This window comes from Sciurus carolinensis, chromosome 13 (genome assembly GCF_902686445.1).
Source record: "Sciurus carolinensis chromosome 13, mSciCar1.2, whole genome shotgun sequence".
NCBI classification, from domain to species: Eukaryota; Metazoa; Chordata; class Mammalia; order Rodentia; family Sciuridae; genus Sciurus; species Sciurus carolinensis.
The window spans coordinates 41,719,708-41,746,925 of record NC_062225.1 but is presented as its reverse complement, the minus strand read 5'-3'; the positions used below and the strand labels follow the sequence as shown (position 1 = coordinate 41,746,925).

Genomic DNA, 27,218 nt, shown 5'->3' with positions numbered 1-27,218 from the left:
AGACTAAGAAATCAAGAAGTGTCTGAGGAAGGGAGGTAAGCAATAGAGGTAGACAAACCTGGGATTCCTGATTCACACACAGGGCCTATAGGAGCTCGTTTGGTGACAACAGTGCCCCTAGGAGAGAAGAAGGGAGGGAGACTTTCACAAGTCTTGTTGTGATTGATGGAAATCTTGGGAGGAAAAGAAAGTAAGGGAATGTGGCCCTGGTTGCAGAGCTACTGGGTAAGGCTTCATAAAGTGACCACGAAAGCAAAATCCACTGGGCCTCTCACTTTAATTTTCATCATCTTCCCTTGTGGCTCCTCTCTCCTGCCATCATGCCATCACACTCTGCTTTTCCTGACACCTGAGTTATCCCTTCTACTTACCCGCTGCCCCCAAATCCTTCAACATGGACCTTTGGAACTGTCGACTTCAACAAATGAGCTGAATGAAAGGTTGATTTCATTAATCTGTGTATCTGTCCGTCAGTTTATCCATCCATCCTTCATCCACCTTTGCTCAGAATTTAACTCTTTTATTCTTTCCTTGCAGCACTGGGTGTTGAACCTGCTGACTCTCACCCACTGTGTCTCCCAGGCTCCAGAGGTGGGGGTGGGTCCTCTACCAGTCACCTCTCCTCTCCCTCTTGCAAACAGTCTGGTTCCTCTGAGGAGACTGTCACCCCAGCCATATTCCCTCTCCCCTTCCTGGTCCTTTCCATCTTCTGATCTCCTGGTTACTCCCTCTTCCTTGCTCTAACTCCTGGTTCTCTGGCCTTCATACCACATTCCTAGTGCCTGCCCACATCTGGGACAGCTTCACTTAAATAGGTGATCCATCCAGTACACTGCCTCTTTTATTTTTAAATAATTTTTTTAGTTGTCAATGGACTTTTATTTGTTTGTTTATTTATTTTTATGTGGTGCTGAGAATCAAACCCAGTGCCTCACACGTGCTAGACAAGCGTGCTACCACTGAACCACAAACCCAGACCCAAAATACACTGCCTCTTAACCCCTTGACCTCACATTCTTCAATGACTTTCTCCTCTACTTTCCTCCCCATCACATCCTGGATTTGCCATGGCCCTACACGTCACCCCCTGAGCCCCTTATTTAAGCATCCACATTTCTAACCAACCTCTTCTCTTTCTCATGTGATCCCTTTGAGCTCTCCAGCCCATTGACATCTGTCCTTTCTCTCTGATCACGCATCACATTAACCTCAGTGGCCAATGTTCTCAATCTCTTTGCTCCTCTGCCCTAGCAATTCCCTCACCTGAGCCCATGCCAGAGTGGACCACTGAACTGTTGCAGGAAACCACAGAGGAAAGCCAGTAACCTCAAGTGGATTGTCATGCAGTCTTGCTACTTGGCTGTTTCTCTGGTGGTCACAATCCTCCTTATGTCACAGATTAGGAAGACTTCAGGTGAAAAGGTTCAGCTATCCATACCAAACCTGCCTGATGCAGCCTCCTGCAACCCCCTTCCTTCTGTTACAAAGGAAAAGGTGGTCCTCTGCCTGAGGTCAGCCTTTCCACTCACTCTGATTCCATTCTCCCTTTTACAGGAAGCTCTACTGTTCTTTATCCTCTCCCTGCTATACCTTCATGGTCCTCTTCTCTATGGGAGTGTTTAAATACACTCAAGTTGTATTATCCTAAAAATATAAAAATATATAAATCAGAATGAGGAAATCCATTGCTGACATAACATTCCATGCTAGCTGTTTCTCTTCCTGACATTACATAGTCAAACCTTTCAAAAGTTGCTTTCACTCAGTACTTTTCTTCATTTCCTCAGTCCATTCCAGTCACCTTCCTCTTCACTCCACCAATCCTGCTTTAAAAATCTATGACACCGAGGTCACTAAATTGAGTGGTCGTTATTCAGTCTTAATTTCATACTGGTCTCGGTCATCGTGAGTGCTGCTGAGTACTGCCTCTTTCTCATAGCACTTTGGCTCTCTGGGCTCTGCAACCCCCACCTCCTCAAGCTTCTAGCTTTCTTCCTGCCTCTCTAGTTGCTCTTCAACTTCTTCTGCCAGTTTGCTTCTGCCCAGCCCAGAGATAAGGATTCATCAAGGATCACTCCTAGCCATTATCTACTCTGTACTCTCCCATGAGACCTGCTCACTCCCGTGGCTTCATCACCACAGCTACACAAGTTATTCCACCCCAAACTCTCCTCAAAGCACCAGACTATAACCAACTACCTGCTCAACATCTCTACTCAGACCAATCACAGGCATCTCAAACCTATTTTGACCATGCTTGAATGTTGCTAGCATTATTTCGACCCTCTTCTCCTGGGTTCCCTGTATCAGAAAATGGCACCATCATCCACATGACTGAAGAAGCAGAAATCTGGGAGTTTTCCCTGGTTCCTTCCTATCTGAGTGATGACCTGGTCTTGTTGGTATCTACTCTCCATTGATGCTACCATTTTGTCTAGGCAAACACCTTCCTGTCCTCCACTCCCACCCTCCCCTTCCCCATTTCCTTCTTCACATTGGAGTCAGGGTAATCTTAACCAAGATGCATTTTTTTTTTAAATCAGGTGCTTAACCACTGAGCCACATCCCCAGGCCTTTTTATTTTTTATTTTGAGAGAGAATTTTGCTAAGTTGCTTAGGGCCTCACTAAGTTGCTGAGGCTGGCTTCAAACTTGGCATCCTTCTGCCTCAGCATCCTGAGTTGCGATATTATAGACATGTGCCACCATGCCTGGCCCTAAGGTGCAAATTTGAGTATACAACTCCAGCTTCAGATGTCTTTTCAGATAAGGTCTGAACTCTGTAACATATTATACTAGCCATTGCATGGTCTGACCCTGCCTACCTCTCCACCTTTATTCTTTATATCCTGCATCAGCCAGAAACTTCTCTTGGACTTCCCGAATGATCCCACCACCTTACATTCACCCTGGCCCATATCATAATTGCAATTACTTTAGTGCATTCAATTGTTAAACCCCTTTTTCCAGCTAGAATGTGAGCTCCAAGAGGGAAGGGTATGTTTGCCATGTTCACTACTCCAGTGCCTAGCCCTCCATCCCACACCTAGTAAGTAGTTAGCACATAACTTGTTGAATAAATGAATAAAACATCTCTACTTACTGATGATGAACCCCAGTCCTTAACTAAGAGTATGGACTATAGATAAGTGGGTATGGAATCTAGCATTGAGCCTTTCCCTTAAAGTCACAGTATAACTGTTGCTAATACAGTCCCAGCTGCACTAATTAATGGCAACATGGAGAGAATGCCCTTATTTTAAAATTTCAGGGCCTGAACAGCCTTTGGCAGCTGTGAAGGACACAGCTTAATTTCCTTGTTGGTTGCCAGCTGACATTGTAGCAGTTCCTTTACTAAAAACTGCTTGGCTGGCAGTCCTTGAAAGCATGTCTGTGGCTATTGGGAATGAATTTAAAAAGACGAATTATGCACAGTAACAAAATATTCTGATGGCCCAGAAGGATCTTCTTCAGATACTAGCTTTGCCCCCTTACAACATTTAAAGACCAAAACAGAGACTACAAATATCTTTATTTAAAACAAGGAACATGGACTCAAGATTATTTGTATATTTTTGGGGGGAGTACTGGGGATTGAACTCAGGGGCACGCAACCATTGAGCCGCATCCCTAGCCCTATTTTGTATTTTTTTTTTTTTTTTTTTTTTTTTTTTTTTTTTTAGAGAGAGGGTCTCACAGAATTGCTTAGCACCTTGGTTTTGCTGAGGCTGGCTTTGAAATCGCTATCCTCCTGCCTCAGTCTCCCGAGCCGGTGCGATTACAGTCGTGCGCCCGGTTCAGGATTATTTATTTTTACACGGAATGAAAGAAACAGGTTTCATTTATCTATTAGTGTACAGTTTCTGTAGATTTATTAATTTCTAATTTGTTTCTTTAAAAGTTTTATTAGTTTGCTAAATTATGAAAGTAAACAAAACTGGAAGAACAACATTCAAGTTTTATGCCCTTTTATAAACGTTTAAATTTATCTCCCTTTCTTACCCCGCTCCAATCCCAAACTCTAGTTACTATGGTTAATGGTCCGTGTGCATCATTTCAAATATCTTTTCTATGAATACAAAATACAACTTGTTTCTTGGACTTCACATCGTAGTCTTAGGAAAATCATGTGATAACATAAAAGCGGAAAGATATACCGCCTTTCCAGATCCACTGACTCAGAATCCTTGTTTCTGGAGGGTCGCACCCACGTGGCTCGGGGCATCCAGCGACAAGGTGCTCTTCTTTCCTTCCCAGTTTGGTTAAGAGATAAGTGCCGATGGTGATGGTCCATTGAGCTGAATTTGCAGGTGCCCGAAATTTCTTACACTAGTAATTCCCTCCCTTTGTCTAACTTCGCCTCTTGACAGTATTCTGGGGGGGGGGGGGGAAGGCAAATAGTTAATTCCCCAATACGATTATCTAGAGGGGATTATTTTCAGCCCATCGGGAAAGGACAAGGTAAGGGAGCGCTTCCAGGTGCACCTCGGGCGGGTCTTGCGGGTTAGGCTGGACCTTTCAAACCAGGGCAACTTCTCCAACCGGTCGCTCCAAGTTTGCCAGGGGCCCCAAAGTGCTGTCAGCGGGTCGGACTCATCGTGTCATGCAGTGCTCTAGCGAGACGGCAGGGGCGCTGGGTTAGGAGGATGTACCGGTGGCTCGGAGAGGTAGGGCGGGTGGGTGTGGTTGACGCCGAGCCTCCATCCAGCTTGCGGAGCCCAGCGACGTCGCGAGGGGTCAGCGTTCAGCCATTTGACTACGCCTAGGTACCTGCCTGTTGGGCTGCCGCATCGGGTTAGCAGCCCCGCGCCGGACACCTTGCATTTCCGGCTTCCTGAGACTCAAGGGGGACCTCGAGGAAACCCTCTGAACTTCACCGCTAGGAGGAACAAGACTCCCGAAAGGTCTCATAAACCCGAGGCGGCTTCATAAACCCGAGGATCCTGTGGCGGTGCCAAGTGGGCACCACCCTAGACCTCGGGCATCCAATAAGTGGCTGCAGGTACTAGGTGGACAGGAAGCAAAGGTCAGGTTCCACTTTGGCCCCGTTCCCCCGCCCCATCTCCCACGGTGGAACCATTTCTAACCCACCCCAGCACCTGGGGGGCGGCTGGGATCCAGTCTAGGCCCAGTCACACACCAGTTCTGGCCAGGAAAGGTCACTGGAGTTCTCATCAAGTGAGTCGCTTTGACCCCCAGCATCGAACGGACTGCAGAGGGGCCAACTGGAGGAATTTAGGTTAGACTTGAGTTAAACAGTTTTTTAAAGTTTCAAGTTGCCCTGTTTTTCGAGAGAGGGTTTATTTCCTAGGGCGTCCCTTTTGTCCAGTTTAACTCTTTGCTTTCCAGGTGTGGACGTAGGGGTCTTAGGCTCTCCGGAAGCACGAGCCTGGGCGGGTCCTGGGCGCCTGGTGGCGGGCCGGCAAGAGCAGGGCCTTCCCAAAACTTGGGGCGCGGGGAGGACGACCGTGCTGGGCGGTGACGTGAGGGGCGGTGCCGGGCCTGATTGGCGCGTCGGACGGGGGCGGGCCCGGGGCGGGCGCCAGGAGGCAGCCGCGGCGCCGGGAGCCGGAGCCGGGAGTGAGGCGCAGCGGCTGCGGCGGCAACAAGTGCTGGAGGCGAGCCGGAACTGTCCACACCGCAGACACCGCCGGGCTGCCCGTCCCGGGCGCCGCGCATGGAGCGTGAGCGGCGGCGGTCGCCGGGCTGAGCCGCGCGGAGCGGCTGGGACGTGGATGCGGCCGAGATCTCCCGCCCCCGCCCCGCCGAGCTGGTACTGCTCCTGGACAAGGTAGGGCCCTGGCGGGTGGTCACCCCCACCTCCTTTCTCCTCGCTTTCCCCTCCCCCGCTGCCTACCCGGGTCCACTCTGCCCGCCCCTCTCACCTCCCCGCTCCCGGGCCCCCAAACTGGACCCCCTCTTTCTTCCCACCCCCTCGCCAGTTCCGGCTCCATACCGGCGCCCCAGCGGAGGAAACCGTTCCTAGGTGGCTCTTGCCGCATTTACGCTTCTCGCCTTCCCTTCTGGTTTCTGCATCTTCCGAACCCCAGATGAAGAGGATAACGAAACCCCTGGCTGAGTGTCTTTGGAACCTCCTGCCCCACTCCACACCCACCCCCTGGGGCCCAGGGATATTCCCCCTCCTCTCTGCACCCTAACTTCCGGGGGATCCCGCGCCCAGGGCTGCATGATTTGGGAATGGGCTTCTTTTTGGGTTGGGGCGTCCTCATCAGGGGTATCTGGGCGTTTTGGGGAGGGGGCCGTGTGCGATTTCTCGCTGGCACCCCCGCACCCCACCCTCGCACTGCGCTGGTCTCCAGTGCCGCATGGGGAGATCAGGTGTTTTGTGAGCCAGAGAGCCGCCGGCACCCGCTCCCCACCCCCAACCTTTTGCACTGCCATCTCTGGGTCCCCAAAGACTGGTTTCTGCGAAACTTAAGGGAAAACCTTTCGCTTTGACCTCTAAAAATATTTCCACGCCACCCGTGTTGAATGATTAACCAGGCTGCTTGCCCGAGACACCCGGAGGGTGGGGGTAGCTGGCAGGCCAGGGAGCGCGCAAAGCCGCTCTCTGAAAAACACCTCGCGGGAAGGTGGGCGTGTGGGCCTTGGGGCTGCGACGCTGGTCTGGTGGCTGCGGGAAGGCAGGCGGACCCTCATGAAGGCAATATAACCGAGTCACCTTGTTACTTTCCAGGCCACGGTTTTTTTACACTCTGAGCTGGGGAGCCTCTGAACCCCCCCCCTTTCCCCATCAAGTGGAAGAACAGACAAGAAATTCCCCACAAGTGTCACAGCGTGAAAGGTCCTCTTTAAAAAATATTACATACATTTATAATCTCGGTTGGCGAGAAGGCTTTCTCCTCCTTAAAACGTTGGGATCGTTTGTCTTTGCTTCCCTACCCTCCTTGGCCGCCTCAACCTCCCCGACTTCGTAGACGTTGTTTAGAACAATTATTCTCCTGCCCCTCCCTTTTTAGAGCCTTGTCTGTCAAGTTGCGAAGCCAGTTGGTGAATATGGGCTTCTACTTGTTATAACAAATTCTCCAGTGTAATTATTTGTGCCTGCGGAGGTGATGGGATGGTTAACGAGGTGGCGACGGGTCTGGGACTGGGAGTAGGAAGGTGGGGATCCTGACCGAGTCTGGGGGTTCTGATGCTGTCTCATGGTCGCGCCCAAGTGGATCTGACAGCTGACCTGGAGGAAGGTCAGGTCACTTCCCTCTGCCCTTGCTCCTGCTTCTGCTTCTTTTGAATAGAGGTTATTAAGCCTGGTGGAATTTGGAAGAGTTTTACACAGAGCCCGTGTGTACTCTTAAGCCAGATTAGATTTTAAGACCAGAGAAGTGAAGGAGTCCTATAAGAACTCTCCTTGAGTAATTCGAGTAAAACTTGCCTAGCCTTTTCAAACGTGTTTATCTTCTGTTTGAAACTCTTTTTCACTGTGGAATATTGCTTTTTCCCTTGGTACTCTCCCTGCAGACGGGGCTCACTGCTCTTAATTTAGTTTTGTGTGTGTATGTTTGTGTGTGTGCCAATGGCATATGTATGACTAAAACCCTAATTCTCCGTTAAATTTAAGAGTTCCCACCCTCACCTTTCACTTGTCTTGATTCTGCCACGGACTGTTCAGTGACCCAGGGTGAATTGTTTCTCATTGGAGCCTTATTTCCCATATCTAGTTTTGGTGGTGTCTGCCCTGGGGGATTGTTTTGAGGACATGTAGGATGATTTCCCATTCCTATCACTGGCCTGTTGAAATTATGAAGATCTTAATGAGGGGTCCTGGTGCCATTAATATAGAAGTTCCTCTTAGCATCAGCTTCCTTTTATCCAAAACAGTGACCCTATGGGAACAGATTTGTCTGAGTCTGAAATCAGCCAAATTTGGCAAATGCAGTTAGCAGCTTTTTAAAATCCAAGGAATGTGGTTGTCTTTTGAGGAAAATAAGCATAAATTTCTTGTAAAAAATTTTTATGAAGTGATTTGGGGAGCTTCTGAAGGAGGGCTGGGTATATAGATGGCTTATATAGTTAGGAAGATTTCTTTGTTTTAAAAACTCAAAATTTAGATTTCTCTAAAACTTGTATACTACAGTTATGCTGAAAATAGGAAAGTGGAACTGGTAATTCATGATGGACTTTATACTGTACTCTTTGTTCAAATGTGATTTTTATTTTTAAAAGTTGCATTAAAAAGAAGGAAGATCCAAGAACATTAATCATTTTATTTTACATGATACATTGTTGGTATAAAGCTAAGATGTTCTGGATAGAGATGTGTGAGGCTTTTTCAGCTGACAGAGGGATTAAAAGAAAAGGCGAATCCTTGTTTCTGAAAGCATTAACGTTTAATGATTTCTAATAATATTGGGGTTTTTTTTTGAAAAACCTAATTTAAGAATGCTGACCCATCCTTGAAATATTGCTCTCTTGACACACTGGGTTGGTGCTTTTAATTCTTTCTAACTTACTTAGTGTATGCAATATTTGACTATTCAGTGGGTTTTTTTTTTGTTGTTGTTGTTATTTTATTTTTTTGGACAGTCTTATTAGTCTGTTAAGACTTTAAAAATTACTGAATGATGAGGCTGGTGTTGTGGCTTAGTGGTAGAATGCTTATCTAGAATGTGTGAGGCACTGGGTTTGATTCTCAGCACTGCATATAAATAAGTAAAATAAAGGTTCACTAACAACTAAAAAATATTTTTTAAAATTACTAAATGCAAATGAATACGTCCCCCACCCCAGTACTGGGGATTGAACTCATGGGTGCTTTTACCATCCCCAGTCTTTTTTATTTTTTGAGACATGGTCTCATTACATTGCCCAGGCTTAGCCTCAAACTTGTGATCCTCCTGCCTAAGCTTCCTGAGTCTCTGGGATTATAGGAGTTTGCCATTGTCCCTGACTAAATGGTTACTTTTATAAATACTGAGATCCTTTGTTTATGTAATCTATTGCAGCATACCCAATAGGATATATAAATTACTGAAAGATTCTTATAAAGGCCTTTTAGTCTTATGTATAAATGCTTAGGAGAAACCAAAGTCCTTTGTCCTTTTGATCAATTGCCTGATATTTTTTGGTGTGCTCAGAAAGCTGAAATGTGAATTAAACTAGTCTCTGATAAATACTTCCTGGCTGCATAATCAAAAGCACCGTTAAAGAAGACAATGCATACCCCCAACAGGTATGAAACAGGTATGGATCCAGTTGTCTGTCCTGTGTCCCTCAAGGTGGGGCCAAATGTGTCCTCAAATTGTAGAATGAATATATTCCTCTCTCTGGAGAGGCAATTACTGTTCGGATGAGAGATGTGTGCATGTGCGGGGTAAGGCTTTGAGAGAATTGATGTAATGATTTCATCATCACCCACTGGTGATGAGGCTTTGCCAGTCTAACAAAGCTTCAGTGAGAAGAACTTGTTACTTGATGGAGAATTTGTTACCAGGGCACATGGTGGCACATTGGCTACTGCTGAAACAAGTTATTTGTACTGAATTTCTATCTCTTACAACTCTGAGTTGAGGTTTTTTGCACTTACTGTATGTTGCCCCTACAGTGAGTTTTATGTCCTTTGCTCAACAGCTTTGTCTTGGCTTGATTTAATCACCATAACAAAATCCAAACTGTGAGAATTAGTATTGTTGATAAAGTTACTACACATATCTAGAAATCTTTGTGTAATTTTAACTTTCAGCATTTCCATAGTTTAATCTAAGAACTTTGTTACAGGTTATTTTTTGTGCCTCTGTAAATGTTCCCTTAAGGCAGGGTTTATTTTATTTTTTTATTTAAAAAAAATCTGATGTGGCTACAGAGGGGAAATTCCCAGTAGCCAGGAAACCGATACTTTCAACTTTTCATTCTGTAGCATTTTAAACCGGGTTTATTGCTCAGATGTCTTCAGTGTGATGGGACTAGGATTCATTGCTTACCGGAATGTTTTTTAAAAATGGATTATCCAAGGTAATCAATTCTGGAGTGTGGCTAGGTTCTGTCAGTGGTGGTGTGGTAGTTTAGTGGTTGTAAGCATGAACTTAAAGTCAATCGGATGATTTTTTTAAATTTAATGTATAATATAAAGTGGGTGAAGTGCCCAAAGTGTGAGCTTGTGTGTGTTTCTACCTCCCAAATCCAGAAGTAAACATTTTTACTACTATAGGAGGTTCTGGTGCTCCTTTCTAGTCAGAACCCACTCCCCAGAGGGAATAGTTAATGGAATCCACATAAGTGGATTCACAGAATTGTACAATGTGTAATCTTTTGTGAAACAGACCTGGATTTGAGTTCTGTTTTGCCACTTACTATGGACAAGTTCCTTGACTCTCTGAGCCAATTTTCTCATTGTGAAATGGAGGAAATAAAGCCCTATCTCATAGATATGCTGGGAAAGTTAAAGTGAATGATACACTTAAAATACCAAGCACTGTGACTGATAGGCAATTTCCAGCCCTCGTTTTATTTCATTAAAAAGGTGGTAACTAAAGCAACTATGTCTTCTCTGTTTAAATAAATTATGAAAGTCATATATGTCTTTTTTTTATATATGGGGTTTTTTTATGGAAGGTTAGAAACCAATTTTTTTGATTCAATACTTTGTTGGTGTGGCATTTAGCTTAAAAAAACGTATTTTTTTTTAGTTAGTTTTTAGTTATTTAGTTAGTTTTTAGTTATTTTTTTTAGTTTAGATAGTTGATCTTCTATTACTTCCAATGGATTTTTCCTCTCAAATGACAGTCATTGAAATGTCCCATACAGAGCTCTTGATCAGCTGTGTTATGAGCTAGCATGCAGAGATTGCAACCATGAGAGCTGGTTTGCATTTGATCTTGAAGAATGTGGAAGAGTTCAGTTTAGATGAAAGTCATCAGTAAGTGCCCAAGATGCTTAGAACATTTACTGCTGCATTATGTTTTGTGAAGTAATTATTTCAGAAGTGAAAGCACGGGGCCAATTGTTTTAATTGCATGCTTCAGATAAGCCATTTAAAATGTTTTTGACTTTTGTAATCTTACTCTATAAGTGGTTTTATGTATTCAATCATCTCATGTCCCCAGTGGGTTTATTTGATACTTCTTATTTTTGAGCTCCTTCTTCAAATGTAACTTGGGTGGTATTTTGGCATTCTTTCTAGAAGTTTTTCTTCTATTATTTAGAAACAATATTCATGATAAGGTAAAGGAAATGAAAATGAATCCCACTGTGTCTTAACTCTGTTGATAACTTGATTTGGACCCTTGTAGGTGCTCTTCTCTGCATATGTGCACTTCTAGAATGACCGTAGAAAAAACACATCACTGGCACTTTAGGCATATTTGATAGTGTGTGGGCCTGCCTAAGAGATGCTGGCAGATAGGGCAGGTGTCTTAGAAGGCCTAGGTTCAGGCCCACCCACACTCTGGCTCCTGCTTGGAGCAGTCCCTTTTCTCCAGAGTGCTGGAGGCTTCCTCCAAGGAACCTCCAGATTGCATTAACCGAGGGGGATCTCCTGTTCTTGAATCCTCCTACTCTAGCTAAGAGCTCAGGATGATGGCTGGTGAAGTGGGTGGTAGACACTAACCAAGAATTGGCGAGAGTGCTCCTGGAGAGGTTAACAGGGTGTGTGTTGGGGCAGCCAAAGGAAGTCTCCCTCATGAAATGGCATTTGGACTTAGCATTGAAGGATGAACACATAACATTTCAGGGGCAGAGAAAGGAAGGCAGAGGTGGCCATTGGATTGCAGCCTGAGAAAAAGGATACTGCAGAGGCTCATTGAGTGTCAGGAAGCAACAAGGGATCCTGTGAGTTTGGAGTGTAGGGTGTTTTGGAGCAGGTAATAGCGTGTAGCACAACCTCAGTGACTGCAAAGATGTGGTACTTGATAGTATCACTGAGGCAGTGGGGAGCCATTGGAAGTGCTGGGGTGCAGAGGGTATGGTGACATGTCATAGTCAGACTTGCATTGGAGAGGGCAAAGTTGAGAGAGTTGGATGGGAGGCTGGACTGATCAGGGGCCTGGGTCATTTTACAGTCCCTGGTCGGACTGTCTGCTTCCCATTTGCTGCCCCTACACTCAGTCTATTCTTGGAAAGAAGCTAGAATTACTGAGGTCACTTCTCTATTCAGACTCCTCCAGTGGGTCCCTGTCTTCCCCAGAATAAAGCCAAAGTTCTCATGTCGTCACCTCCTGGGATGGTATCCTCTCCCATCTCCCTCCACCTCTCCCATCTCCCTCCACCTCTCCGTACACTAGCTTTCCTGCCTGTGGTCTTGGTTCCAGCTGCTACCGCTACCTGAAGTTATCCCCCATCCTTCTCTTTCTGATCTCCACACTTAACACGACCTTATCCTTAATCCCTGTTCTGTGTCTTATGTTTCATCTAAGCACTTTATCACCCTAACAACAGTCATGTAACTTTAGTTTTTGTTCCTTGTTTTAGACACTGCTTGGTTTTAATGGGTGCTTCTTGGCATTTATTGAATTAGTCCAACTCATTAGTTATGGTAAGGGAAAAACTCGGTTCAAAAACGGAGCAGAGGTGGTACAGGATTGAAGACCATGTGTGTTTGGAAGAGTCAGAGATGAAATGACTCATGGTTGGGTGGAATAAGATTTATAAACCATTTAAGGAAGGTGTGGAGGAGGTGAGCTACAGACATGGGTCCATTGGGATGTCATTTAGCATATAGAATGTGGTGGTGTCTCAGGGTGCAGGGGACAGGAGTGTGGGATGAGGGAAGACCCTGCAGTGGACTTGGCCCAGCAGTATGGGGAAGGCCCATTTTGGGGGGTTGAGAATATGAATCAAGGCTGTCAAGAGGGAAGAGAATCAAAAGGTGATAGGGTTTGTCCCAAACAGGAAGGGTAGAAGTGGTGGCCAGAGGTGTTGGGTGCCCTGGGAATTCAGGAGAGTGCAAGGATTGTGAAGATGCTAGAGGTGAAGGCAATTAAAAAGGTCAAGACAGGACAAAGGGGCATGACAAGAATGAGTGTCTGCAGCAGCTGGAGAGAGAACTTTTCAGTGGAGAAGTGGAGATTGCTAGTGGTTCAAGACCCTAGGGGTATAGCAAAGGTTAACACCAGGGCTTGGAGTCCTGAGAAAGAGTGACTCTGGAGTGGGGGCGACTGGGTGATGTGGAGATGTTGCAGAAGGAGGGTTAAGTTCCAGAGCTGTCATCAAGTATCACTGTAACCATGGCAACTCACCTAGCTTCTCTTTCCCACCCCCTTGCTAAATAGGATAAAACCTGCACAGCCACCTTCATGAGTTTATTTTAAGTGTAAATCCATTGAAATTGTGAATATGAAGGTGTTAACACTCTAGTAAGGTATTTCTATGAACCATAAATTTGTCACAGCTTGTAATTTATGCTTCACAATTTTTATCATTTATTTTCTTTGAAAAACACTAAACATTCAAATGCTTCTCTAAAGTGTTGCTTTTTTGAGTCCTGATCAGGGAGTGATACAGTGTGTGTGTGTGTGTGTGTGTGTGTGTGTGTGTGTGTGTGTTTAAACAAACCTTCCATGTCTAGCCCTAGTTGTTCAGTAGGAAGCCTGGTGATGTTCTCAAAATCAAATACATTTGTCTAACACACAAACACAGAAAGGATCAGAATAAATGTACCTGCCCTCTGTAACTGTGGGTTCCACAGCTGAGGGGTCAACTAACTGTAGACCAAAAACATTCAGAAAACAACAACAACAAATAATACAAGTTAAAAAAAATACAGTGTAAGAACTGCTTTTGGAAAATATGGAATATATACACAATGAAGTTTTATTTAGCCATAAAGAAAAATGAAATTGTAATTTGTAGGAAAATGGATGGAACTAGAGACCATTTTGTTAAGTGAAATAAGCCAAACTCAGAAGGTTGAGGATTGTATATTTTCTCTTTTATGTGAAATTTAGAGAGGAAAAAGGAAAAGAAGATGGGGGGTGAGAAGGATCTTGTAAACATCAAAGGGAGATCAGCAGAGGAAAGGGACTAAGATGGGGGAAAATGCCTGGATTGACCAAATTATATTATTATATTGTATGCATGTACTAATATGTAACAACAAACCCTGTCATTATTTTTCAAGTATAATGTACCAATAAAATAATGTGAAAAGAAAAAAAAAAAGAACTGCCTTTATAGAATTTACTTCATATTAGGTAGTATAAATAATCCAGAGTTGATTTAAAGTATACTGGAGAATGTACATAGATTATATGCAAATACTGTGCCATCTTAAAGACTTGAGCATCAGAGAGTTTTGCTATCCCCAAGGGTCCTGGAATGAGTTCCTCACAGAACTAGTGAGGTGTATTTTTTACATTTATTATTTTATAGCTGCATTTGAAGCTTGTTTTATTCTTTTAAGTGAGATGCAGCCATTTTACTTTTCTCCCTTCCCCACATAAGGGCTTATTTTCCTCAAATGAACTTAAAATATCTGTCATGAATACCCCTATTTTTAGCTGAATGTTTCTCTTTTGAGTTTTTGTTCTTTGAGGTTCTGATGAATCCTTTAAAAAAAAAAAAAACTATAATGGAAGTTTTCAAACAAGCACCACAGAGAAGTGTATAGTGAAGCTTCAGGTAGCCAGCTGTGCTTTCAGCGGTATGATTGCTTTTTTCATCCCTCCCCCACTGGTGACCATGCAGAAGGGTGTGGAGGTCCACAGGAGTGGAGAGACCTTAGAGGCTGAGCGCATGGCTCCGGGTGAGTGAGCACCGCCCAGTGTTTGAATGGGGAGCTCGAGGCACTGTGACGGTGACATTCATAGACATACTTAAAACCAAGGTGATTTAAATTGCTTGGCAAAAGAGGCTCCCTTTCCTAGCTGCTCAGCAATGTGCCCATTATTGAGCAAACAACACGATCTCTTTTATTTTGGCAACACATGTTTTTCTTGGCAAGTGGTGGGAGAAAGCTGTGTTACTATTTCACCTTCTTTAAATAAGTAGCCATAAGTCTTGGTTGAATGATTGAATGATTCCTCCACTCCCTTCCTTTAATGGAATATTTGGATGAAAGGCCAGAAGGTCATTTGTTTGGAGGCTATGTATTCTAAACTCACATGATTTATTTTAATATTTTAAAAAACAAGTTAGAAACCACAGTGCTCAAGCACCTACCAGTAACTAGTTGAAATTTAGCCAACATTTGAGAAATGGAAAAGAGACAGGGAAGGAATCAGAAATGGGAGCCGGGAGAAGGAGCTATTTGACTTGTTTTTGCTACTCAGGGTCACATGTCACTAGGAAGGTGGTCTTCTGGAAGGAGTCTGATCCTGGAGAAGGAGACACTGTGTGAGGAGTGGTTGCCTGGCTTGTGGTGGTTGGGTGCATCTCCTGTCAGTCATTTATGGCACTTGAGGTTGGGGTATGTAGTTCTGTCTCCCTTGGGTTTCAGGACTGGGTCTCAGGTCTCTGTGAAGCATTGCTGGTGCAGAGGGTGATTTCCAGGTGACTAGATGTTGGTACTCCTTTAGAGGGGCTCCAGTTTGGGGAGATCATGGATGCCAGGGAGAGAGGTTAAACCCAGGAAGTAGGAAGCAAGATTTGAATCTGGACCTTCAAGATAGGGGTAGAATTAAGGAGCAAGAGAAAGGGCATTTGAAGCGGAGAGAAGCCAGCCTGAGCTAAGGCTTGGGTCGGGAGGATAGAAGTTGTTTTTAAGGGGTTCTTGTGTGCAGAAGGCTGCCGGGAGGGGATTGTGAGGTTTGCCATGCTTGGATTTAGAATCAGGTCTTTGTGAGAGTCCTCGGTGAGGATGAGGTACCCGACCTTGCAGCTCCATACTGTTGCTGGGGCATAGGTTCCCAGTTCTTGACCCTCCCTGTGTGTTCTGGAAAGTTCAGACAAGTTTCTCATCCTGGGAGCCTATTTGCTTATCTGTGAGAGAAAGAGACCTTTGTAACTACTTCACAGAATGTATCCATTTGGGCCTTTGGCACACTTCCTGGCACAGTGACTGGGTAGGGACTAGGTGTGCAGTTGTTAATTTGTCTTGTTATAAGTAGTGTCATTGGTACCACCATCTCGTTTCTTGTATTATTTCCCTCCTACAAGGTGTCAGATCCTTGGCCAGCCTTCCTGTCGTGTCCCCCTTTTTAATACATCATTTAAAAATCTCTGCACAGGCCAGTTTTACAGAATATTCTATATGGGTGTGTGTGTGTGTGTGTGTGTGTGTGTGTTTTGCGATGCATTGAAACCCGGACCTTGCACATGCTAGGCATATGCTCCTCCACTGAACCACACCACAGCCTCTGCTGTGAGATTTTTCATGCCAGTTTTTAGCAGAGTGAGTCAGGCAGCTATCTCAAGGCTACTCTTCTAAGAGACTCCATGTGGGTAAATCAAGGAGTCCTAGAGTCTGAACTGTGCTCCTTGGTGTCCTCTTCACCACCACGGGTATGTTCTCTTTTAAGAAAATGTGTCACTGAAAACCTTCCTCCTAATAGCCAAGAAATTGAGACCTCCCAAGGCAATTTATTAAGTTACTTAAAATAAACACAAAGAATGTCATTGGTATAAATTTAAAAGTTTATTAAAGTTACAAAAGAAGGCAGTTTATTAATGTTTCATGCAATCCCTAGTTGGAGGGTGTTTGTACACAATGCTTTCCTTATTTTTAGAGCTTATATTTTTATTTTGGGAGGGATACACATATAAACAATTTAATTGCAGGAAAATTATGGACATGCTCTCAAACTCTGTATTTCATGGGACAAGAATGACCAAATATAATTTAATAGAATTGGGACGGACTGGTATCCATATAATACCTGTTGGAAGTGACACAGCTGGTTCTTTATGTCATGGAAAATGGCAGGTTGAATTTGATTGTCCAAGTACCTAACAGTTAAGTGATTCTTTTAGAATCTAAAGTTTTTATTTATGTTTGTGGTCAGTTGTCATAGCCTTTAGAACTACATGCTAGAAGATGATGTCATTTTCAAAATTAAAGAGTTTGAGGGTAATCAAACTTTTAAATTTTGTTAATTGGTCATTAATTGATTTTTTGGTACATTTTACCAGATAAAATAAGTCACTTTTCTGATATCCATATGAAAATATTCTTTCTTAATTGATTTCCCCGCTGTTCTGTTTGTGTGTCTGTAGTTATGAGTAGCCCACCTGGCAGAGGCCATCTTACCTCCCCAACCCCCATACCTCTGCACACCAAGGTTGCCAGGCCCGGACTGATGGCCTACTTATTTCCAGAAGCAATTACATAAGGTCAGCTTGACAACTCAGTTTATGTAATGGGATCTGTTTCTAATCCAGTACTACAGTTTATGCATGTGCATATTTATTTATTAATTTTTAATTGCCTCCTCCCTCCCTTCTCCCATCCCTTGGGCTCATGTTTGTTTATAGATTAATTTAATTGTATGTGACTGTTTCTTGAGAGATGGTTTTAGGTGAAGTACTACCTTGACATGGTGCCTTTACACAGTCCTGACAGGTGAGGTGTTGAGGAAAAAGCTCAGGAATTGGAAAAGTCTTATGATCTTGTGGACAAGAGTAGCCAGACTGGCAAATAGACTGCCAGGGGCCAGGGAGGGTTGCTTTGTGGGTGGGTGCTGGATACTAGGACCTGTGTGTGAAATTATCCAGAAATGATTATTTAGTGTAGTATTAACTACTCTCAATCACAAGATTTAAGAATAAGGATTTTTCTTTAGGTTCTACTTCCTTTACTGCCTCTCCCTTTCTTTGTCTTTCTTGTCCTCATATTTATTGTCTGGAGTGGCAGGCTTCTGTAGAGATAGAGCCGGGCATTCTGTGGTGTGTCTGACATGTTATCACATAGTGATAGGTCAGATAAATGTGGGTGAGGTGTTGTAGTAGCAAGGAGGAAGTAATAAAAGTGAGCCCAATCCAGGTTGGGAGAAATGGGGCTGTGGGGCCAATGGACTTTTTTGTTTTTTATGTTGATCACCCAGAATTGAAGTTGTAGACTGTGGAAGGAGACTTTGTCATAATAATTCTCTCTGCAGATCTCACAGTACCCATGGGAAGTGACAGTCCTGATTGCCCTCTCTATGGCACCCCAGGCACAGTTTTTTATCCCTAGAGATCTTGGTCTCCTCATCTGTAAGTGAGCTGGTTAGAGCAGGTGATCTGTTTGGTCTTGGAAATGAAACTTAAGACTTTTTTCCTGGTAATGAAATTGGGATATGATTCATGAGCAGAATATACATGAATATTGTTGGAAGAGACTGAAATGGTCCAGTTTGTGGTTAGCACTAGTTCTTTAGTCACCTCTGTTCCAGGCTGGCTGACTGTTCTCTCAGAGCAGGAGAGCAGGGGTCTAGCCTACAGCAGGCTGTAGGGGTCTCTTCCTCAGACTGTGGTACTGGAGGGTAGTGGAGGCAGATTTCCTCTCTTGTGTAAACAACTCAGACAGAAGGCTCTGCCTGGACGTGTTTGTGACGAGGTTAGTTTAAGCCCTTGCCAATCTCCCATTCTTTAGTATGGATAAATAACTCACTAATCAAATGTAACCATGAATCATGAAACATCTGCAAGAAATTCTACCCAAGGTATGGAAGGTACCTGTATAACCAGACCAAGGTCTCTGGACACCTCAGTTCAGGGCGGGTATCCAAGCAGCCATTTTGTCTACATTATTCCTTTCTCAATTTGATGTTTGTTTGTTTTTTTAAATTTTATTTATTTTTAAAATTTTATTTATTTATTTATTTATTTATTTATTTATTTATTTATTTTATGTGGTGCTGAGGATGGAACCCATGAGCTAGGCAAGTGCATTACCACTGAGCTACAACCTCAGTCCCTCAATTTGATGTTTTTAAGAACTTCAAAATTCCCTGAACTTCCTTGGAATTATTTAAATATTCCTGGGTATCCTGTAAATACTACTGATTTCAGGTCCTTAATTATTTTTAGGAAGTGCAGCTTTGCTCTAGGATTCTTGAAGTCCTCTCTGAGCACTGCAGTGCTGGTGGTAGGAAGTGCACAAGAGTGGACTGGAGGGTGGACTTCGTCAGGGTCCAAAGCCCAAATTCTGGCTCCACCCAGATTAACTGTGACCTCAAAGTAACTGCTTCACCTTTTTTTTTAAAGCTCATTGTGAAGATGGAATGAGATGGGAACACCCTGACATAGAAAAAATGGGCAAAGGGAACATGGAGTAGGAAAATCAGGAAGGAAGCCGGTGGAAAGATGGTGTACGATAAAACAAGGAGGTGTTTTTGTTTTTGTGTTTTAATGTAGTAAAGGTTTAAAGACAATGTCCACTGTCAGTGTTGATGACATCATGCTCTTGGGGGTACAATGAGAGGGTAAATCAGTCTGGCTTTTCTTATTGTCGGGGGGGGGGTAAGGGTGAGGGTACAGGGAATCCCTCAGTTAGATGTTACATGACTTCAACAGGTTGTGTTCCCTCTGTGATTCTTCCAGAGGCAATGGTCACGTGATGAAAGAAGACATACATGTTTTTTTTTTTTTTTGCGGTGCTGAGGATTGAACCCAGGGTCTTGTGCTTGCGAGGCGAGCGCTCTACCAACTGAGCTATCTCTCCAGCCCCCAGTTTGTCACTTCTTATTCAGTTTAGAGAAAGTCAGGAAAACTCAGGCCCATTGGTTAGCAGTTGGTGAGGCAGACCAAATGTTCCTGTGTGCTGGGCAGAGGTGTGGGGATGTGAGGACAGGAGGCCAGCCAGACCTGAATCCACTTTCTAGAAGTGAAGTCTTGGAGAAGCTAATAGCCCACTATGTTTGTGATCATCATGGACCTCCGATTTGGAGTGCTTCTTTCCCCCCTTATTTCATATTCCTGTGTAATGCAGTCAGTTTTCCTTTCTTCTGCAGAGGAGATGGGATAGAAGCATGTTTGAACCATCTCTGCAGCTTAGCTGTCAGCAGGGTTCATCCTCCTCCTAGTGGATAGACCAAGGGTACCAGCTCCTACCCACCCTGTCCCTGGTGGCCTCAGAACCCATGTGCCCATGAACTGGCTGTGTTGATTTCTGCCTGCAGACACCATGCTGCTACTCTACCTCTTCCCTGTCATGGGACAAGAAATGTCTCCAGAGAAGGGTCCCATGATTTCCCATAAGAAAGTAGACACACATTAAAGAGAATGCAGGCTCTCTCGAGTGTGAGAAGCCCTGCCTTGGGCTGGGGGTTCAATTTTTATAGAAGGACTGTATCAGGGCCAGACGGGACGTGGAACCATACAACTTCATGCCAGTTTTCCCTGCCCCCACACACCTCCCTCATTTTACAAGGGCATGGACCAAGAGCCTCTTGCTCAAGATTTATAACTGTGCTTTCTGCATCTTGGTGACTCATGGATATTTCCTTTAAGACTCAGTATAGCAGGCCATATAGCCCATCTCGTAGAGTGCCTGCCTCTCATGCTGGAGGCCCGGGTTCGAGTCCCCAGCACTCTGCGGTTGTGGAAATTACAAACAAAAGACTCAGTATATCTCTCTGTCCTAAACCCCTATCTCATTCCCTATCCTGTTCTCCCCACATTTCTGGAATCTGTCCTGTTGCAAGCCCCATTCAGATCCTGCCTTGTCTCCTGGTATCAGCTAAACACTATTGTGTATTTATTGCTTTTCTTCGATTCATTGTACAGGAAGCATGTTTTATACACTTTACCCTTCAACTTCAGACTTGAAATGTTTATGGTTAGAGATAACGTTGGATTGGCGATACAGTGATCTACAACTTTTGCCAGTTTTTCAATTATTACCTCTCTGTTCCAAAGTCACCTGCTGTTGCCTGATCTCTGAAAATGGGTATATGGGTCCTTCTATAAATTGAGGGTTCTTCCTCATAGGAGGAAGGAACTTGTCCTTCCTGAGCCCAGTGTCTGTGTGTCCATGGTTAGGGTGTGAGTCTGGCTTTGTAGAGAGCCTATTGCTGTTGCACACCTTGGTGCCACCAGGACACAGCTTTCACCAGCACTGGGCTGTTCTGTTGCTTTCTCCGGCAGCAGTGGTGAGACTGGGAACTTGAGACAGAGCAGCCTGGGCCCAACCCTGATTGCTGCTCTCTGCTCCTTGCCCTCAGCTGCCATGTATGAGCACTCATGGTGCCCCATGGGTGCTGGCCATGTAGCGACTGGCCATCTACTTATTCTCCTGAGCATTCCCCAAGCTGCTGTGCCCTGCTGTATGCTGATGTGCCGAGCTCCTATAGAGGGAACCTCCTCAGTTCCCAGTTGGACAGCTCCCAAGACTCCCTGTTTGTGTGCCCAGCTCCCATAACCCACTCATGCCACTCCACACACAGCCTTGCTTGCTCACACCCCAGATGGTGGTCCCTGCTTTTCCTGGTGACAGTGGGCTGTCTCTGACCTGGGTACCAGGAACTTTTCTGCCACCTGTACCTTCTTCAACAAACAATGACACCGCCCCCCTTTCCAAATTCGTCCTTTTGGGGCTCTTTTCATCTGTCCCAGACCACCCTTTAGACTCTTACTCCATCTTCACAGTTACTCAGTTATCATGTTCTTTGTCTGAAACGTCCCTTACTTAAATTGCTGTCTCCTGGTTGGACCCAGAATGTGAAGCATCCCATGCAGTTCCACTAAGCAAGCAGAAGGCTGAATTGGAGAGAAGTCTTTAGAGGGTTTTCTGAGACCCTGCCAGGCTACATGTGCTTATACTAAGGCCCTAGAGGTCAGAGGGGAAACAGTGCCAGTGCCATGTACAGATTCTTAACAAGGGCTTCAAGCTCACCAGGAAGGACTGACTGCTTTGCAGCATTTGTTCTCCAAAGTTACTGTTCCACCTTAGCAAGTTGATGCCCTTGATTCCTTGTCTTAGGCAGGCTCTCCACATCCCTCTGCTGTCATGGCCTTGTAGGTGACAATTGCTGGAGTTTTGGCTCTGGGCAGGAAGGAGGTGGAGGCCTCCCCATTTTGGAATGTGGTGGGGAGTGACTCCAATCTGCTGTGGAGGGAGGATGGAGCCCTCATCTGAGAAGTCCTGCTGACTCCTGCACACCTGTGTTCCTGTGCTTGGGGATACTCAGAAAGAGCATGTGTGTCGTGTTGCCTTTGGTGGGTGTAGGCCTGACTGGGGGAAATGGGATGGTGGTGGCTACACTTCATACTCTAGTTTACTCTTAAGATCCCACCCCCACCCCCTTAGGTTCCACATGGACTCACTGCTTATGTATCCTAACTTTAGAAAATCCTTCAAAAGAATTTTTATTGTCCTTTAGTACTTAGTCAAGTGAGATGGATTTATATCATTTAAATATGTATGTATACTCCACCAACCCACATGTGATTTTACACATCATCTTTTTAGAGAAAGGATATATATTTTAATTAATCCAATTTTTCTTTAGTACTCACAATGTTCAATGACCTTGACCAGATGACTGGCATATCTGTTCCTTCAGCAAATGCTGAGTGCCATGTGCTGTAGTGTCATGGTGGCACTGCCTCTTGGAGGAGAAGCAGCAAGGGAGCCTTGAGCCCAAGCCCTGAGTCCAAGCCCTGGGAGTGAAGAGAGGTATTCTAGCAGACACATGGAGGTAGAGTTAGGCTGCAAGGGAGCAGTATCTTGTGGTGGTGGCTGACCATGCTGGGAGGGCAGCTTGAGCAGGGAGGGTATGTGCAGGGCACAGAGACTGATGTGTGGGGAATGGGCATATCAGGAGCAGAGTGGACAGCAAGGCTTTAGGCTTGTGGCTGGTGGCAGAGCCTGAACTGAACAGAGAGGCGAGGAGGAGGTGTGAGTGGTGTTGCGAAGGTAGGAACACAGGCCTGGTCTTGGTTGAATGTGAAGAGCTGGGGAAGAAACAGTTCAAAGCAATGCTGGGGTTTCCATCCAGATGCCCAGAAACTTGACCAATGGAGACAGGGGGATGCTGAAAGAGGGTCTCCACAAGGCCTTCAGAAGCTAAGATCTGGAGTTAGGTGTGTCCACTGTGAATTTTTTGGAGGTGATGTTTATGGCAGTGAATAGATGAGTTTCTAGAAAGAAAACTTAAGAGGCAGTGAAGGACAAAACTTGAATAATATGCTGTTGTTTATTATTTGGTGGAGGAAGCAGAACTCCTGAGAAAGAATATTGAATGCCTGTGGCATGGTGATGACATGCTGGTATATCAACCCCATTTCACAAGTGAGCAAACTTAGGGTCAGTGAGGTCAAGTAACTTGCCTAAGGTCACATAACCAGTATGTAACATAATCAGAGAATTTGACTGGTTGATCTGACAGCAGATGCCAGACTGGTTTTCCAGACCGAAGTTGGATCTGGGACATCTCCATCCTCAAACATCTGCTAGCCTTATTTTTAAATTACATAATCTTTCCACTGAGGACCTAAAACCCTTTCAGTTTTATTAAAGGCAGGATAAGATGACCTCCCTGTCATCATTTCTATACCCCCTCTTTTCTGAAATTTCTATACTTGTTTATTTGAGAAACAAATCCCGTGATTTATTTATTTTTGTTTTGTTTTCTCAGTACAGAGAATTGAACTCAGGACCTGATACATGCGAGGCAAGTGCTGTACCATTGAACTCCACCTCCACCTTGTGATTAATTTCATTTTAAAAATGATAAATACCTTTTGAGCAAATCAGCTGTGCTGGACTTTGAGGGAGTTGTAATCAACAAGGACCAGAACACAGCCTGCCAGACACTTTGATCTGTAGTGTTGCCTGTGGGGAAGTGTAGGTGAATAGATCCATTAGAAATACGTTTCCCTTTTAATTTTGGACCTGAAGGGTAAAACTAATAACTAGGAACCAAATTCCTTAAATTTAGGCTATAGTTATTCTGTAATTTACAGACCAAAAAGCAGTCAGACACAGCCTAGTGCCAACCTCTCAGTGAGGAGTGGGGGAGTCCTGGGGCTCCCTGCCCTTGCACTGGCAGAAACCCAGGCTAGTCCTCTTGCTCTAGATATGGCCCAGCCCTTCTGGTACCACTGAGCCTCTGTGCTCACATCCTCATCACCCCACCATCTGCCATGAGTGCTGGGAGCTGTTATCTCCTCCAGAACCACTTAGCTGCAAACTGTCTCTGTTTATCTGAGCAGAACCTGGAAAGGGTTGGCAAAGAACAGGCAACAGATGGAGTAGCCTGGGAGGTGAAGATTTAGAGAAACCACTCTTGCCAGGCCCCCAGAGCAGGGCAGGCACAAAGATATACTGGTTCTCTGCCCTCATTGTGTGGCAGTGGGCCTGGACTGCTTCTTTCTCTCTGAGAATTTGGGAATTGAGCCGAAGAGCGAGCAGGAAATAGGACCCCCTAGACATGGAGGCTGCTGAATCAGACTCTCCTGGGATTGAGTCACAGGTTTGGGGTTCCAGCCTCCTTGTCTCAACCTGATTGGGTGGGGGTGTCTGGTCGTTTATTTCATGATTACAAGAAGGTTCTGCCTTTTTAAAAATCCTTAACCTGTGTGTTAATTGGATTTATAGCTCTGTGACAAAACCCTGAGATAAATCAGCTTAAAGAAGAAAAGGTTTATTTGCTTATGTTGTCAGAGGTTTAAGTTCATAGTCAGTTGGCCCTGCTGCTTTTGGGCCTGTGGTGACAGAGTTCATCATGGTGGGAGCATGTAACAGAGGAAACTGCTTACCTCATGGTGGCCAGGAAGCTGGGAGGGGGGGGCACTGGGGGTGGAACAGGGTCTGAGTCCCAATATCCCCAAAGATGTAACTTCCTTCCATTAAACCCCACCTCTTAAAGGTTCCCCACTTCCCAATAGCATTGTAAAGGTGACCCAGCCTTTAGCACATGGGCCTTTGGGGGATATTTAATGTCACCAAACCACCTTGCTGGGGGTAGTACAGGGCATCTTGGCATGGGCTTTAGGTCTGGCTTGGGTATATTACTTGCCTGAGCCCCTTGTTGGGGGAGGCTAGTCCCTGCCTCAGGGTTCTGTGAGAATGGACTGTGGGCAGCCACTTTGGTCACACTCACATATGCTAGCCAGAACTTTGCCTCTGTTTTTAGAACTTTCAGATCTGTAAGTAACCTCTTAGGATCATCCAGTTCAGTGGTTTCCAGTCTGGCGTCTGTACATGAAACATGTGAATTGTTTCAGTATTTTGGGGTCCTAAAGAAAATCAAGTCTGAGTAGCTGAAGGCATGTGCTCTCAGTTGGAGTTAAACCAATTGAAAATGGTAGTTGTTAGCATTGGTTACCTCCTGTGACTGGGTGGGAGGGAGCCCTTGGGGGAGGAGGAGCACAGCTACCAGTTGATAGAACAACAGGAAAATAGAAAAATTGATGTTTTTGACAACCATGGTTTTGTATGGGAGGGGGAAAAATAAAAACGGCTCCTTAATCAAGAAACTAAGGTCTTGAGAAATTGGCTTCCCTGAGGTCATGTGGGTATCATCGTCTGTTCTCACAGTTTGATGATCTTTCCCCATGTTCTAGTGCAATATGTAGCAGTCTGGGGGCAGACTGCCTGGGCTCAGATCCTCCCTTCCTTGCTTCCTGGCTAGGAAACCAAGATTCCCATTTTCCTCCTTTATAAGAGGAGAGGCCTTTTGCCTGAGTAATAATTCAATAAGTGTTACTTAGAACATCCCTGCCTCCCATATCTGATTTTTGTCTCATGGTAGTTTAGTGGGTTAAAATGTATAAATATAAAGCTTTTAAAATAATTACTCTAAGAAGATTAACTACTGAAAATAAAACTAGCATCCCTTCAGTTCCTGTCATCCTAAGCCTGTGCATCAGGATTCACTTTGCATTATGGTTTAAAACTCAGACTCTGAGATCATTTTGCTTGGGTTTGAATCCTGGCTCTACATTTACCAGCTGTGTCACCTTGGGCAAATTTCATCATTCCTTCGTGCCTCAATCTCTTCCCCATCTGCAAGGTGTGTGGAGGGGCGTTTAGAGTAGTAGGATCGCTGGTGCTTGGTTCGTATTTTTTAAAATATAGCACATGTATTCACACATGTCTAATCTATTTTTTAAAATATAGCACATGTATTCTTCTGTCTAGGAATCTTTTCTGATAGATGGTGTGGCACAGGTGAGGGGTGCAGGTGATTTGGGGCAGGGTAGTGACAGCCTCTCTGAACCACTACAGGTGTCAGGTTGGTGAGGCAATGCATGTGGCACTGTGCAGCCAGGGACAGGCTACAGAGGCCTGTGGAGGTGGGAGCCCAGCGTCTGGGCCCCTGTGCCAAGCTTCCTTCTCTGGGCAGTGTCCAGGTGTGCCGCAGGGGCTGCTTGAAGGAAAGGTGGTGTGGCAGCATTAAAGGACGTTGAAACACCCTCTAGTCCTAGTTCCCTGAACAAACCAGTTCTGTTATGTGTGGTATTTTATCTGGATGTTCACATAATTTGAAGCATAATATCCATTCTGTTTTGTAATCCATTTTCAGCTAACATTTTCCCTGTTTCCACATTCCTTTCTAAATATTTTAGTTGCAAAATAAAGAAATTGTTTTTCATTAAACAAAATCAACAATTGTTAGAAGTTTGAAAACTGTTTCTCCCCTGTTGGGGACAAGGTAAAGAGCTAAGGTCATGTTTTTTTGTTTTTTGTTTTTTGGGTTTTTTTTTTTTTTTTTTGCATGTGGGAATTTCTCCTGTTTCTATTATTATAAAAATTCTGTATTTCACAGTGAAGGTTTATGCCATTTTCCCCAACTTTGGATAAGTAATTCTTCCTCAAATTCTTTTTGAGCAATGTAACTTCCTGCTCAAAAAAGGATTCAGAATCAGGCTTTATGTCTGCAGTGGGAATATTTAGCTAAGATAGTTAACTTTTTCCCACAGATGTTTTTATGGGAGTCGTTGCTTTATCATCTCCTCTTCAGTTTGTTGTAAGAGTCTAAAAGCAGAATTCTTATGCAGGAGTCTACACCCAGGTCACAAGTGAAAGATGCAACCTTAAGGAAGTATGCAATTGAGAATCTTGGTTTTGCATCCTTCTTCCTCAGTAGGTTGGCAAAAAATTCTCTTTGGCAAGTAATGGGAAGAGTTGCCCCAAATCGAGCCTTTGGGAATGTAGGCTGTTCAAAGAAAGACTGGCCCATTGTTTGAAGGGGCAGGATCTGATAGGTGCTCCTTTCTTTTAAGATTCTTGGCAACGATCAGATGTACATGACCCCATACCTTGGGTATATTTTCAGTCTAGAGCCAGTCCCTAAGACTGTAGACCTGGGCTAGGTTTACAGAATGTGTTTGTGCCTTGTAGAAAAAGGAAGACACGCAGACAGCCCTGCATTTGAAGCCAGAAGGAGGCCATGCTTCATT

General features: G+C 44.6%; 1 protein-coding gene across 3 annotated transcripts in view; it reads left to right on the top strand.

The window, feature by feature from the left end:
- The first annotated feature begins 5,472 nt into the window (after positions 1–5,472).
- Positions 5,473–27,218, top strand: part of B3gnt2 (UDP-GlcNAc:betaGal beta-1,3-N-acetylglucosaminyltransferase 2) — a 34,802-nt gene continuing 13,056 nt past the window's right edge. The window contains exons 1-2 of one of the 3 annotated variants that reach the window (XM_047523279.1): positions 5,475–5,790; positions 23,450–23,485. The gene's annotated coding sequence lies outside the window, so the exon portion shown is untranslated. Of the gene's footprint in view, positions 5,791–6,696; positions 6,805–23,449; positions 23,486–27,218 lie in introns of all 3 variants that reach the window. The other 2 variants (XM_047523278.1, XM_047523277.1) reach the window with 2 other exon arrangements.